The sequence below is a fragment of the Pristiophorus japonicus genome, chromosome 6, assembly GCF_044704955.1.
Source record: "Pristiophorus japonicus isolate sPriJap1 chromosome 6, sPriJap1.hap1, whole genome shotgun sequence".
Classification (NCBI taxonomy): Eukaryota; Metazoa; Chordata; class Chondrichthyes; family Pristiophoridae; genus Pristiophorus; species Pristiophorus japonicus.
The window spans coordinates 1,544,291-1,560,825 of NC_091982.1; the positions used below are offsets into that span (position 1 = coordinate 1,544,291).

General features: G+C 48.0%; 1 pseudogene; it reads left to right on the top strand.

Moving 5' to 3' along the window:
- The first annotated feature begins 275 nt into the window (after positions 1–275).
- On the top strand, positions 276–508 carry LOC139266387 (U2 spliceosomal RNA; annotated as a pseudogene).
- Positions 509–16,535: the final 16,027 nt, after the last annotated feature.

Below are 16,535 nucleotides of genomic sequence, written 5' to 3' on the forward strand. Positions count from 1 at the left end.
TTTCTAATTGTGGGTGGGTCCTGAACAAGTGGGAATAAATATGTGTAATATAATGGATTACTGCTCCACTTAGTAGACTACTGTGGTAGTGCAACTGCTGATGTAAATACAATAAAGGATCATACATTGCTGAACTGCCAGTCACAGCTGAAGAGATTGGTAGAGCAACCAAACGTGACCCAGTTATGTCAAAGGTGTATGATTACATAGCAAATGGCTGGCCAAACCAGGTATCCAAGGAAGATATTTATTCCATACTTCGTTCATAGGAATTAAACGCTTCTCGGCCTTTTGGCTAAGATCATGCGTAACCGACCTGACCAGCCACCATGACCTCCGGGTGGTTTCTCCCTGGTCAGGAAGGTATATGCTTGCTTTTTTGGAAACAGGAGGTGGGTGGGGTGGCTTGACCCATCCACCTCCACGGAGGTGTGTGGGGTGGCTTGACCCATCCACCTCCATGGCACGAACCTGGTATTGCAGTACTTCCAGGAACGGTGCAGTGGCTCTAGGCCTTTTGGCTAAGAGCATTGGCGCAGAGTGATCCTTGGCATGTGCAAGGTGACCTCTGGCGTTTGTGATTTGACAAAGAATTGGAACGATTGGCTACGAATTAAAAAAAAAAAAAAAATTGTCAGTGGATAAAGATTGCATCATGTGGGGAGCTAGAGTAGTTATACCAAATAAATTCAGGTCTAAATTATTAGGAGATCTTCATGACCAGCATCTGGGAATTTGCTTGACCAAGAATTTCCACACAGTTACTTATGATGGCCAGGCCTAGATAAAGATATAGAGTACTTTGTGAGTCAGTGTACAACATGTCAATTGATAAGCAAGAAACCACCATCAGTACCATTACAGCCATGGAAATGGCCTCCCAAGGTGTGGCAAAGGTTACATATCGATTTTGCTGAGCTAGAAGGACAACAATTGTTCATTGTGATTGATAGTCATTCGAAGTGGCGTAGAGGTGTTTCCGATGCGGAAAATAACAACAAGTAAAACACTAGACAAATTGCGAAGATTATTTTCTTCATATGGCTTCCCAGAAGAAATTGTGTCTGATAATAGGCCGCAATTTTATTCAGAAAAATTTGCTCAGTTCATGAGCAGAAACGGTGTGAAACATACCACGGTTTCACCATAGCACCATGCTTCAAATGGTGCAGCAGAGTGCACAGTACAAATTGTAAAATGTGCCCTCATCAAGCAAATGTTGGATCTAAATCCAAAGAAATGGCAGTTATCGGTGGACCACAAATTGGCAAATTTTCTAATTACTTATCATAATACTCCTCATACAACTACTGGTAGAACACCAGCAGAGTTGTTTCTCAAACAACAGCCATGAACCAGGTTCTCGTTGTTAAAGTCAAACTTGGCACAGTCAGTAGAAGAGAAACAATTAAGACAGACAGAGAATCATGATAGAGATAGAGTAAGAGAGAGAAATGTACAATTAAATCAGAAGGTGAGAGTGAAGAACCACCATCATAAATGGTTAACTTGGTTACCAGGAAGAATAGTGAAGATATGTGGTCCTTGCACATATTTGGTCAAGATGTTTGATCATGGAAAGGTTAGGTTTGTTCACATTGATCATAATTTACCTACAGATGTGGAAGGAGTTGAAAGTTGGAATGATTCGATTATTTCTGATAAGTAATAAGAGTACCAAGTAATAAGAATTACAAGAGTACCAGTAGAAAATCCTATATCAGATGTATTAGAAACAAGCCCAAGAGAAAGTCAGAATTTAAGTCTGAGTCCGAAGCAGGCAGACAGTCTGAAGTTATAGAGTCAAAATGTACATCAAGGGTTGCCCTTGGAGAAAAACTCGCCTCAGGCTCAGCCTGGAATGAGTCTAAGTTCGACACCAAGTTTGGAAAGTTCTGTTCGAGAGCAAAGGTATCCTCTTCAAAACAGAAAACCAGTGGTTAAGTTTGATTTGTAAATGTGGCAAAAGTCCATATCTTTTGTTGTTTATAACCATGCAAGTTATGTATAATTATTTTGTTATGCTTACTTTTTCATTAAGGAGGGAGAAGTGTAATATAGAGCTCCCCCTAGTGGACTACTGCTCCACCTAGTGGACTACTGTGGTAATGCAACTGCCGTTGTGAACGCAATAAAGGATCATGTGACAAGGTCACATGCCAAGTTCCTGTAGAGCCATCTTATAGTCTGTGTATTAGTGGTGTCGTAAAGAATATATCAGAATAGGATAGCCACAAACAGATCAAATAAAGAATTTAGGACGAATTTCTTTACACATGTTGTGTCTCTGCACCTTGTTACAAACTCACACGAGGCATGGATATATCAGACACGGTCACTCTGTGACCTTCACTTTATTCCCAGGACTAAAGAGACTGATCCTGGGTGGGACCTCCCCTTTTATACCTGGAAGCCCAGGTGAGGAGCTCACTCCCTGTGGTCAGGGTGTGCATTACAAGGGTACAGGTACAGTATGCATGAGTTACAGTTACATACATATAGTCATTGCAAGATGGTGAAATACATGACATCACCTCCCCCCTTAGGTCTTTTAGTTTCAGAGGTTAGGTCTATCGGGTGGTCGGCGCTCTCTCGTGGAGCGCTGCAGTTGTGACTCTGGTGGCTGAGCCTCAGCACGTGTCTCTGTCACTTGAGGTGATTCCGGCCTGTCCGGGCTGGCCGCAGGGACTGTGCATGCTGAGGGCTGTCTTTGTTGCTCGTACGCTGGCAGTGGTGTAGGTGCTATCTCATGCTCTTCTTCCGGTTCCTCCGTGTCTGCACTGAACCTTGTCTTTACTTGGTCCAAGTGTTTGCGGCATATCTGCCCATTGTTTAGTCTAACCACCATGATCCTGTTTCCTTCTTTACCAATTACTGTACCCTCAAGCCACCTGGGTCCCAAAGCATGGTTAAGAACAAATACCGGGTCATCTATTTCTATACACCTCCCCCTTGAGCCTCGATCATGGAGCTCGGTTTGGGATTGGTGCTTGCCCTCAACAATGTTTGCCAGGGCTGGGTGAATGAGGGACAGCCGCGTCTTGAGCGTGCGTTTCATGAGGAGTTCCGCTGGCGGGACTCCTGTGAGCGAGTGCGGCCGGGACCTGTAGGCCAGCAGGAGGCGCGATAGGCGGTACTGAAGGGAGGGTCCTTGGATGCGTAGCATGCCCTGCTTTATGACTTGGACCGCCCGTTCCGCCTGGCCATTGGAAGCCGGCTTTAACGGAGCTGTCCGTACATGCTTGATCCCATTGCCCGACATAAACTCCTGTAATTCATGGCTGGTAAAACACGGGCCATTATCGCTGACCAAAATGTCCGGCAAGCCGTGATCGCGAAAACCGTACGCAGACTCTCCACAGTGATGGATGTCGTGCACGAGTTCAATATGATGCACTCGATCCACTTCGAGTATGCATCGACAATGATCAGGAACATTTTTCCCATGAACGGGCCCGCATAGTCTACGTGAATGCATGACCATGGGCTGGTGGGCCAGGGCCACGGGCTGAGTGGGGCCTCCCTGGGGGCATTGCCCAGCTGGGCACACGTCGTGCACCTGCGAACCCAGTGTTCCAGGTCTGAGTCAATCTCCGGCCACCACACGTGTGACTGGGCAATGGCCTTCATTAACACGATGCCAGGGTGCTCGCTGTGGAGTTCGCTGATGAACACTTCCCTTCCTTTCTGGGGCATGACTACCCGGCTGCCCCATAGCAGGCAGTCGGCTTGGACGGAGAGTTCGTCCATCCATCTCTGAAACGGCCTGACTTCCTCGGGGCACGCCCTGTGTGTGGGCGCCCAATCCCCAGTCAGGACACATTTCTTTATCATGGATAGGAGGGGGTCCCTGTTGGTCCAGAGTTTGATCTGTCGGGCTGTGATGGGGGAGCCCGCAGTGTCAAAAGCCTTAACGGCCATGACCATCTCGGCGCTCTGCTCCGACGCCCCCTCGGTGGTGGCCAGTGGGAACCTGCTGAGCGCGTCAGCGCAATTTTTGGTGCCTGGCCGGTGCCGTATGGTGTAGTCATACGCAGCCAGCGTGAGGGCCCAGCGCTGTATGCGAGCTGACACATTGGCATTGACAGCCTTGCTGTCGGACAACAGGGATGTTAACGGCTTGTGGTCCGTCTCTAGCTCGAACTGTCTACCGAAGAGGTACTGGTGCATCTTTTTCACACGGTACACACACGCGAGCGCCTCCTTCTCGACCGCGCCGTATCCACGCTCTGCCTGGGAGAGCGACCTGGAGGAGTAAGCCACCGGTTGGAGTCGGCCATCATCATTACCCTGCAACACACACCCAACCCCGTAGGATGACGCATCGCATGTTAAGACCAGTTTTTTACAGGGGTCATACAAAGTCAACGGTTTGTTGGAACATAGCAGGTTCCTCACCTTATTGAAAGCCCATTCTTGAAAATCCCCCCAAAACCATTCACAACCTTTACGGAGGAGCATGTGTAACGGCTCCAACAATGTGCTTAAGTTCGGTAGGAAGTTCCCAAAATAGTTCAAGAGTCCCAGGAATGATCGCAACTCCGACGTGTTGCCGGGCCTGGGCGCCCGGCGAATCGCCTCAGTTTTTGATTCAGTGGGTCGGATCCCAAGTGCAGCAACCGTCCTGCCCAGGAACTCGACCTCTGGGGCCAAAAACACGCACTTGGCCTTTTTCAGCCGCAGGCCTACCCGTTCCGATTGGCGTAGCACCTCCTCCAGGTTGCGGAGGTGTTCCTCAGTGTCTCGACCTGTTATAAGGATGTCATCTTGGAACACGATCGTTCCAGGGATGGACTTGAGCAAGCTTTCCATGTTTCGCTGAAAGATAGCCGCTGCCGAACGAATGCCAAACAGGCACCTATTGTAAACAAATAAACCTTTGTGTGTCATGATGGTGGTCAGAAACTTGGATTCTTCAGCCAGTTCCTGAGTCCTGCAGGCCAAAGTGAGGTCCAGCTTAGTGAACAGCTTACCACCTGCCACCGTGGCAAAAAGCTCCTCCGCTCTCGGGAGCGGGTATTGGTCTTGCAGCGACACTCGGTTGATGGTGGCTTTGTAGTCGCCACAAATCCTGACCGAGCCGTCTGCTTTGAGGACGGAAACAATGGGACTTGCCCAGTCGCTGAACTCAACGGGCGAAATTATGCCCTCTCTGAGCAGCCTGTCCAGTTCACTTTCAATTTTTTCACGCATCACGTACGGCACCGCTCTGGCTTTGTGGTGCACTGGTCTGGCGTCCGGAGTGATGTGTATCACTACTTTAGTGCCCTTGAACGTTCCGACACCCGGTTGAAAGAGTGACTGAAATTTTTGCAATACCTGCGAGCATGAACTTCGCTCCACGGATGAAATGGTTTGCACATCCCCCCATTTCCAATTCATCTCAGCTAGCTAACTCCTCCCCTAGAGCACGGGGATATTTCCCGGAACAATCCAGAGTGGCAGCCGGTTCTGTGATCCATTATGCGTCACCACCAAGTTTGCACTGCCCAGCACTGGGATGACCTCTTTGGTGTACGTACATAGCTGCGTCTCAATGTGTTCCAGTTTGGGCCTGCTAGCTCTGTGTGGCCATAGTCTCCCAAATTGTTGGGCGCTCATGAGTGACTGGCTAGCTCTGGTATCCAGCTCCATGTGCACGGGGATGCCATTCAGTAAGACTTTCATCATCATGGTGGCGTTTTTAGTGTATGAGCTGTGGACATCAGCCACATGAACTCTCTGAACTTCAGCATCCATGGTTGTTCCCCAGGCCTCATCCTGCATTGCAGACCTCTGGTTCCTCTGTCTCGCAGACTAGCCTCACTACTATCTTTTTGCACATCCTGGCCAGGTGTCCCTTGACATTACAAATCCTACAGGTGTAAAGTTGGAACCTGCAGATTTTTGCAGTGTGTCTGCCCCCACATCTCCAACATGAGCTGAGATTGCTGTTAACAAAAGGACTATTCCCAGGCATTCCTCTCTGATGGCCCTTTGGCTGTTTCTAAGCACTCTGATGGGGGATGTTAATTGTTCCATCACAGGATGTATTGTTCCTCGTGATGGCGTAAATTGCCAATCCCCTTTCCATTGTCTCTGTTGCCAGGAGCTTGTTGCAGCCTGGGTGGTGTCGAATTGCCCTTGCCTGCCTGCCTGCACGGTGTCGAATTGCCCTTGCCTGCCTATGGGGTTCTGTGTCATTTTTATAACATTGATTCCCTGGTTCAACGCAACTTTAAAACCAGGGCTGTGTGCGTAGATTAGCTTGGTCACCTCTTCCCCTTCCATAAAGGTCTGAGCTATCAACACCGCCCCTTCTAAAGTCGAATCCTTAGTCTTTATGAGCTTCCTGAAAATGCCGGCATGATTAATGCCCTTGATGAAAAAGTCTCTTAACATCTCCCCCCTGCAGGCATTGGAGAACTTACAGAGACTGGCCAAACACCGCAGTTCTGCCACGAAGTCCGAGATGTTTTGACCCTCCCGACGCCGGTGAGAGTAGAACCAGTGCCGGGCCATGTGTATGCTAGTTGCCGGCTTGAGATGCTCACTGATCAGCTGGCTGAGCTCTCCAAAGGACTTGTCCGCTGGCGAGCAGGTCTTTCATCAGTGCATACGTCTGTGGACCACAGCTGGTCAATAGATGCGCCCTCCACTTGTCAGCCGCTGCCTCTTCCAGCCAGTCCTTTGTGACAAAGCTCTGCTGGAGTCTTTCCACAAAGTCGTCCCAGTCCTCACCCACACAGTAACGTTCCTCTGTGCCGCCGGTGGCCATCCTCGTGGTTTTGTGATTCCCGTTTCTCGTCGCCAGATGTAGTGTCTTTGCACCTTGTTACAAACTCACACGAGGCATGGATATATCAGACACGATCACTCTGTGACCTTCACTTTATTCCCAGGACTAAAGAGTTCTGATCCTGGGTGGGACCTCCCCTTTTATACCTGGAAACCCAGGTGAGGAGCTCACTCCCTGTGGTCAGGGTGTGCATTACAAGGGTACAGGTACAGTATGCATGAGTTACAGTTACATACATATAGTCATTGCAAGATGGTGAAATACATGACAACACAGAATGGTGAGAATGTGGAACTCGCTACCATATGGAGTGGTTGAAATAGATAACATTGATGCATTTAAGCAGAATTTTGATGTGTACATGAAGGAGAGGGAAATAAAGGAATACGGGGGAGGGTGGGAAGAGGTAGTTAGAGTAGAAAGAGGCTCGTGTGGAGTATAAACACTGGCGTGGACCAGCTGAGCCGAACGGCCAGTTTCTGTGCTGTTGGTTCTATGTAACGCTAATACTTAGCATATCTAACCTTGAACACTTGATTTGAACTAATACTGGAGCTGAATATTCCATTGCATGCTGTACCTTACCAACTTCGTGAGCACCATTTGAAATGAAAGTTTTTAGAAACCCACATTAACCAATCTTTGCAACTATTTTATTTGCAATTCAAAATTTTCTTCATGTTTTTATATCCCCTATTTAATGTTAAAATAAGACAATGAGCAAAAAACAGAAACAAAAAGAATTAAAAAAAATATGAATGAGTTACCTAACTCAGATCAATTGGAAATAACTATGAACTCTGGTAGTCAGGAACTCCGATAGCCCTCTGCAGCATAGAACCACAGTCTTTCCTGAGTGTGCTGATCTTAGCTGGATTAGCAATTTGGACATCACAGTTGATCTCAGAACTATGGGGCTAGGGAAGGAAAAAATCAGCTAGGTTTCTGTCATGTATGTAGACCATGTATACTAACTGTATAGTCACATAAGGGGTGCCACCAGAGGGCACTGCGGTGGGAGACCTGAGGGTCACCTGCATAGGTGTGCAGGGCCCAATATTAAAGGCTGCCCACCATGCTTGTGGCTCACTCTGGAGTTACAATAAATGGGACTAAGGTCACAACAGTTCAAGTAAAATACTAGACCTTGTGGAGTCATTCATAAGAGTATTAAAGACATAACAACTGGCGACGAGACTACGAACTTTCACGCAAAAATGACTAATGTTGGTGCATTAGAAAAGTTCTCAGAGGGCGAAGATTGGGAAGCCTTTATGGAGCGGCTCGACCAATATTTCATAGCAAAAGACCTGGTAGGCGATGCTCCGGCCACGCTGAGCGCAGAGCTATCCTGTTGACCAGTTGTGGGCCCGCAGTCTACGGCCTCGTCAGGGACTTGCTTACACCAGAGAAAACAACGACCAAGTCTTACGAGGAGCTGAAAATGCTCATTCGGGACAAACTCAAACCGAAGGAGAGCTTCCTCACGGCCAGACATCGATTGTATACACACCGCCGCACCGAGGGCCAGGAAATCACGAAGTACGCTGTCGACCTCAGGAGGCTGACAGGACCGTGTGAATTCGGCGCATCGCTCGCTGATGCGTTGCAGGACGTCTTCGTAATTGGCATCGGTCATGAGGCCCTTCTTCACAGGCTACTGTCAGACAAAACCACCGTCACTCTGTAGAAGGCCATCAGCATCAGCCAGGCTTTCATGACCTCAAGCTGCAGCTCCAAGCGGATAATGACTCACTCTCAGGACTCAAACCCGGCGAGTACTGTAAATAGAATGGCGCCTTTCACAGGCAGAACTGTTGAACGTGAATCTGCCCAGGGCAGAGCAGACAGGCCCCCGAGTCCTTTAACTCAGAGTCCGCCGAGGGCTGCAAATGTAAGTCAAGTAGCACCATGCTGGCGTTGTGGAGGTAATCACAGGGCTCATCAGTGTCGGTTCAGAGACTATGGCCCCAAGTTTCCACATGATTTGCTCCTGATTTTTAGGAGCAACTGGTGTAGAACGGAGTATCTTAGAAATCGGAATTCTCGTCATTTAGTTTGCTCCAGTTCTAGTCAGGTAGAACAGTTTCACTTTGGAACAGAATTTTCTTTTCAAAAAGGGGCGTGTCCGGCCACTGACGCCTGATTTCAAAGTTTCCACAGTGAAAACGTACTCCAACCTAACTTAGAATGGAGTAAGTGAAGATTTTTGTACGCTTGAAAAAACCTTGTCTACACTTTAAAAAATCAGGCGTAGGTTACAAATCAGGCGTCGGGAATGGTGGGGGGGGTGGGGGTGTTTAAAGGGAAGTTTACAAACATTAAACACTTCAGTTTTACAAATAAAGAGCCATCATCAATAATAAATGATAAATACATCAATAAATCAACCAATAAATTAATCAAAAAAAATTAATAAGAAATAATTTTTTTTTTAAATCAATAAATAAAACATTTTCTACTTACCGACTGCAGCACCGGGAGCCCTCCAACAGCGTGCTGGGATGCCCCCCGCAGTGTGTCTCTGTCAGTGTCTCTATCTCTCTGTCTGTGTGTCACTCATTCTCTGTCTGTCAGTGTCTGTGTTTCTGACAGTGAGGGGAGGGGGGTAGAGGGAGAGAGGGGCGGAGCAGAGGGAGGGAAGGGGGAGAAGGGGGAGGGGGGAGAAGGGGAGAAAGGAGATGGGGGAAGGAGATTGGGGGGTGGGGGTGAAGGAGATTGGGGGGGGAAGGAGATTGGGGGGGTGGGGGTGAAGGAGATTGGGGGGGTGGGGGGGAAGGAGAAGGGGGAGGGAGGCTGAACGGGCCGGGCCCGAGACTTCGGGCAGGACCCGTCCCCAGCACCAGATTTACAGGTAGGTGGCGTTGGGTCGGGTCGGGGGGGTGGTGGGAGGGAGGTCGGTTCGGTTTGGGTCGGGGGGAGGGAGAGGGAGGTCAGGTCGGATCCAGTCCAGAGGCGGGGGGGGCGGCGGGGGGAGTGGGTGTCGGGTCTGGTCCGGGGGGGGGAGCGGGTAATCGGGTCCGGTGCGGGGGAGGGAGCGGGTGTCGGGTTCGGTCCGGGGGCGAGCGGGTGTCGGGTCCGGTCCGGGGGCGAGCGGGTGTCGGGTCCGGTCCGGGGGCGAGCGGGTGTCGGGTCCGGTCCGGGGCGGGGGAAGCGGGTGTCAGGTCGGGAGGAAGCAGGAGCTGGCCGTGGGAGGAGCCTTATTCACGCAGCCCCAGTGAGGCCATTGGGCCAGGGCTAGGGGCTGTGTGCTTCGGGCCCCTCCCACACATTTTCGGGCGCCTGGAGCTACTGCACTTGCGTGGCCACTGTAGTACACATGTGCAGAGGTCCCGGCACTGTTTTCAGCGCAGGGACCTGGCTCCGCCCCCTACAGCTCGTGCTGCGCTGCGCCGAGGGCCAGAGGACTGTAGGGAGGTGGAGAATACGGAGGGTTTTTTTAGGCGCACTTTGTGGCGCGAAAAACGGGCGTCCAGGTCGGGACTGCGCCGTTCTAGATGCGGCTCGAAACTTGGGCCCTTAGTGTGCAAAGGCTGCAGCACAAAGGGTCACCTCCAGCCAATGTGCAAAAGAGCTGTGACTCACCACGTGGAAGAGGAGTCAGCAGATGGCTGTGAATCCAGCGCAGATTACGAGGAGATGGCTAGAGAGGCAGCTCAGTCCCAGGACGAAGTGTATGGAGTATATACCTGCACCACAGATTGTCCTCCAGTGATAATGGAAGTTGAGATAAATGGCATTCCAATCTTCATGGAAATGGACAAGGGGGCGAGTCAGTCAGCCAGGAAGCCTTTGAGAGGCTATGGAACGATCAAGCTGAATGACCCAAGCTGGTACCGGTTCAGGAAAAGCTGCGCACCTACACCAAGGAATTGATATCAGTTGTTGGTAGTGCGGATGTACCATTGTGGATTGTTTCAGGTGATGGACCAACGCTACTTGGAAGAAGATGGATGAGGAAGATTCATTGGAACTGGGAAGACTTCATCCCTCCAGCGATCGACGTCCACTGTGCTCAGAGGCAGAGCAAGCCCTCACCTTCGGTTGGACCAGGCATTGGAGAGCAGATCTGCACAGCCCCCGAGGCACAGACCGTTCATCACAATGACCCGGCCGAGACGACCTGAACGCACCTTCCCGGTTTCAATGGCAAGACTCCTGGGGAGGAAGATTGGATCCGAAGGTGCCTTCCCAGCTTCAGTGGCAGAATCCTTGGGAAAGAAGATCACGGCAGTTGATAGCATAGACAGGGAAAATATGGCGTCCAAACCACGAGGTGCAGCATTAATGGGGAAATGACAGGTGGTTCCACGCAAAGAAGATGTTTGGGGTAAAAGTAGTAAGGTCATTTTAAAGGAGGCCAGAAACCTGCAATTTTTGAATGAACTGCTTGAAAATGGTAACCAATGTTAAAGTCCAGCTGTAACGAGCACAATGTTGTTGAGCGATGTCGGGGGCAAATTGCAATCAGCCAATGTAGCAGCCAAGCACCTCACGGTCGTATACAGGTCCAGCGGGCTACCCAATGCTGTAGCCTGCGTCCCCGGGACCAGAACGATGTATCATAAAGCGTCCCCACAGCTGACAGAAGTAGACAAGCCGCAGAGTAAATGATCCCCGGAGAGCAGAGGCACCGGTAGCGATACCCTGCCTCAGATCGGTTTAACATTGCCGGCACCCGATGGCATGAACCGCCACGGGCCAGAAACAATAAACTGCGCCTATGCTCACAGTCAGCTACCGTCGCCCATCACCTGGGTGGAAAAGGCACAGCCCACAAACCCACTCACCACCACGGCAATGCCCAAGAGCAAAGGGTCACCAGCCAGGATCCCAAACTAGAGAGTGCTCACAACGGTGCCCTCAAGGAAAGTGAGTCAGCAGTCCCCTGCGAACTGCTAGACAAGACCAGGCAGCCCCACCGTTGCTTAGATGAAAGGCTCAATTGCTCAGACTGCTTTCCAGGGAGCAAAAGCGACACTGTGCAAACGAAAAGGCCAGGGAGGTCACAGACACATCAGCTGTCTTTGGGCCTGCCCAACACTAGGAGTAACAGCAAGAGCCCCGAGCTCCGGCAACTCGAGCAAAATGAGCTCACCCTGCCCACAGACCCACTAGCATGGGGCGCTGCACCACCACCAGACGACCCGGATCTCATCCGGCCGTGCTGGAACTAGACTGTCCTGGTGTACCTGTACTGATATACCTGGGCTGATCATGTAAATGTACCACACAAAAAGAAACGCAACTGTAATTCACCCAACAAATGCACCAAGATGTAAATGTAAAACCCATGTGATGAATTTGAATGTTTGCATGTGACGGGCCATTAGCATGATCTCTGTGTGGGGGGGAGAATGGAGTAGTCATGGACTCACAACCAGAAACCACAGGGACCTCCACTGGCAACAAATCTCACTACCAACCCACCCAAGCGCGAAGCGATCCTCCAATGGTCAACCAGGAAGAGCAAAGCCCAGGTCACCGTCAATGTATGAGTCAATTTACATTAAAGACTTGGGGGGGGGGGGGGGGAAGTGATGTCATGTATGTAGACCATGTATACTAACTGTATAGTCACATAAAGTGTGCCACCAGAGGGCACTGCGGTGGGAGACCTGAGGGTCACCTGCATAGGTGTGCAGAGCCCAGTATAAAAGGCTTCCCACCATACTTGTGGCTCACTCTGGAGTTACAATAAATGGGACTAAGGTCACAACAGCTCAAGTACAATACAAGACCTGATGGAGTCATTCATAGAGTATTAAAGACATAACACTTCCCAGCTCCTGATGGTTATCCAATGACCTCTGCTGGAAAGTTTGTGTGTGGGATGTGTGAGTGTGGACATCGGTTGGGGGCATGATCAGGAACAGCTGTGATACCCTCCATGGTGGAATACCAGATTGAAACTCACTGATTTAGTTCACACCTGCGAATGACAACTTGGGTGAGTGACTGGAGGACTGTGTAAATGTATTCTAGAAAGAATTAGTTCCATAAGGAAAGGAGAGTAGAGAATCAGCCAAATCACCTTTTGTTTGCTTTTCAAATGAAGTAATTCGTTTTTAAAAAGCATTTAAACTGCATGCACATGCACATGGAGAATGATTTCTTTGCACACCATGTAAACCTGTAAATCATTATGTACGCTCCTTCCACTCTGTGACCTCTATACCTGCAGGCTTCCATTTTCTTGCATAACACATCCTTAAATGAACAGCCCCTCAGTCTCTCAAGTCATGGAGGGTCAGATACAGATGCTTATCCCATCTGTCTCTGAGCCACGTGTTGTCAGGGCAATGGAGTCAGGCTGGAATGCACAGCTGCAGCTGTCTGAGTTGGCACAGTTCCAAGATGGCAGTCCTGCTGCAAAGAGAAAATCTATTCTGTTATTTTCATTTTTTTGTTTGCTGACAGTGTGTGCTACCTTTTACCTTATTTTGTAAGTTATCATTTTGCTGCACTTCTCTGCTGAAATCTCCCTGCACCAAGTATCTTCCCTGACCAAGAGACTACACATTAAAAGTCATTTGGGAGACTGCTAGTTTCTAATGCAGATGTTACAGGAACACCTGCCAAATTCAGTGCTACAGACAAGGTACTGGAGCAGTGTTGCCACGAGGTCTGCCTGCAATAATGGGACTTGGAAGCCAGCATAGGTGGTCCAGCTTCTCTCCGATAGATTAAGAGGCTTGGAAGGTGTGCTCGAGTATTGGTTTCTATCAATGCCTCTCCAGGACTACAAAATGCACAAGTGACTCAGTATGACAGGTTCCATAACTTTTCATTTTTCTGTTTTTGTGGGGAAACATCTGGACTCTGCTCAACATCTGCCTATGTCAGCATTACTAAGAGCCAAATTAACTGCAGAAAATATCTTATGAGTCCTAACAGTTTAGGTCACAGTAGTTTATTAATGCTCTAATACACCTGCCACTTTACCACTTTGTCAAACTGTGGTACTTAAAAAAAAAAACAGCTCCCCCAATGCCCGTGAGTAAAGGCACTACCTGGGGTAGAAGAAACCTTTCAGATAAGAAGGTCCATGTTCCAGTTGCCAATTTACTGTTTGGCCTTTCTATCTGTGTCTGTGAAGTAACTGATGTTTCTCTAGCTGGCATGGAAGGATTTGTGAGTCTTCTCCTTCTCTCAGATCTGGTATTACATCGTTATTCAATCATGCCTATTGTTCTGATGTCCCTTGTAAAATCTGCTGTTCATGCCTGGCATCTTGATTAGGCTACAACACAGGAACTTGTATTTATATAGTGCCTTTAACATACTAAAACCTCCCAAGATGTTTCATAGGTGTGTTATAAGACAAAACTAATTGACACCAAGCCACATAAGGAGAAATTGGTGAAAGAAGTAGGTTTTAAGGAGTGTCTTAAAGAAGGAGAGTGAGGTAGAGAAGTTTGGGCAGGGAATTCCAGAGCTTAGTGCCTAGACAACAGAAGACACGGCCATCAATAGTTGAGCGATTATAATCATGGATGCTCAAGAGGGCAGAATTAGAGGTACGCAGATATCCTGGGGGATTGTGGAGCTGTAGGAGATTACAGAGATAGGGAGGAGTGATCGAAAAACAAGGATAAGAATTTTGAAATCGTGGCATTGCTTGACCAGGAGCCAATGTAGGTCTGTGAGCACAGGGGTGATGGGTGAACAGGATTTGGTACGAGTTAGGACATGGGCAGCTGGGTTTTGGATAACCTCAGGTTTACGTAGGGTAGAATATGGGAGGCCAGCCAGGAGTGCGTTGGAATAGTCAAGTCTAGAGGTAACAAAGGCATGGATGAGGGCTTCAGCAGCGGATGAGCGGAGGCAAAGGAAATGTTAGAGGTGGAAATAGGTGGTCTAAGTTATGCCGCGGATATTTCTAAAGCATTCTTTGTCAACTTTATCTCTGCTTGTAATTTCTGTAAACCCACAATTAGAGCTGATAAAATTGGCATCAACTGCTGTCTTCCTGCTCCTTACAAAGCTATCTCTCATAACTTCTGCGAATCCTCTTTTCTACCCCTCTTCCATCCTCATAGTGTCAGCTATGGCTCAGAGGGTCTTGCCTCTAGGTCAGAAAGTTGTGGGTTCAAGACCCCTTCCAGAGACTTGAGCACAAAAATCTAGGCTTACACTCCAGTGCAGTGCTGAGGGAGTGCTGTACTGTTGGAGGGGCTGTATTTCAGATACAACGTTAAACCAAGCCCCTGTCTGCTGTCTCAGGTCGATGTAAAATATCCCATGACATTATTTTGAAGAAGAGCAGGGGAGTTCTGGCCAATATTTATCTCTCAATCAATATCACTAAACAGATTATCTGGTCATTATCACATTGCTGCTTGTGGGAGCTTGCTGTACACAAGTTGGCTGTTGTGTTTCTCACATTACAACAGTGACTACACTTCATTGGCTGTAAACCGCTTTGGAATGTCTGGTGGTCGTGAAAAATGCTATATAAATTCAAGTCTTTCTTTCTTTAATTGTACAGTTGCTAAGCTTTCTGGCTTACTTTTCTCCAAATCTAATCTTGATGATCTTGGAAATGAACCATGCTCTATTGCTCCATCCTGTTGTTCTGTTGACTATCAAGTTTTATCCTCAGCAGAATGCTGAGTTCCCCTAGTATGTAATCTCACTCAGAGAGGCGACAGGATGGCTTGTGTAGAAAATGTAAAAATATTATTGATAAAATAGCAGCTGCACATTTGGACTTTGGACTGAGGCTCCTGCGGGGCAGAATAGAGGGAGCTTCACCTTGCATCGAACTGAACCAGACCTGATATGTTAAAAGTAGCTTCATAACTTCAAAAAATACCAGTGTAAGGGCAATAATTTGTAAAGTAAAAGGGATTGACCTTCTCAGAGATGGGATGAGCACAAGTGAATTTCTTTGACCTGGGTAGAGATGGGGCAGCTATATTTTTTTTAAGTACCACAGATTGACAAAGTGGTAGAGTGACATCACAGCTTTAAACCACTAGACGTAGGTGGAGCATAATTTTAGTGGGATAGATCTTGAGACGAACAAAAAGGAGTTCATGAAACCTACCAGAATGAAGCTGAGAGAATACCAAATCCTGTCTCTTGGGATATAAATCTTTGAAACAAGAAAAACAAATACATGACCATTTTCAGCATGTTGTGTATACCTACCCCTTTTATAATGAAGTGGAGATGGTATTGCTGTGCAGACACAACTCCGATCTATTTAAACTTTCCATAAGGGATCATGCTTGTAAAAAGAAGAAAATAGGTGGTTTGTTTCAATAAGTTACTTTACTGGAAGATATCAACCATTGACTTGTTTTAAGATCATTGGGACATTTTTCACTAATATCGGCTCTGTTGGCAGCTTTCAAAATGAAACAGGTTAAATCCTGATTTTATTGTGTACCATGGGTCAGGTCAGTTCATCTACTGATCTTTTTATATGCTGTGGTTGGTACTGTGACCTATTATTATATACCATGAGTCTGTAATTTACTGATATTATTAAATATTATGGGTAAGGTCTGTCACTCACTGATATTAAATACTGTGGGTCAGGTCTGTCACATACTAATATTATATACCACAGATTAGATCTTAAGTTATTATATACCATGGGTTGGATCTGCCATTTGGTGATGTTATACATTGTGGCTCAGGTCTATTACCAACTGGTGTTATATACTGTGAGTTGGGTCTGGCACCTACTGATATTATCACATAGTGAGGGTGAGGTCTGTCACCTACTGATATTATCACATAGTGA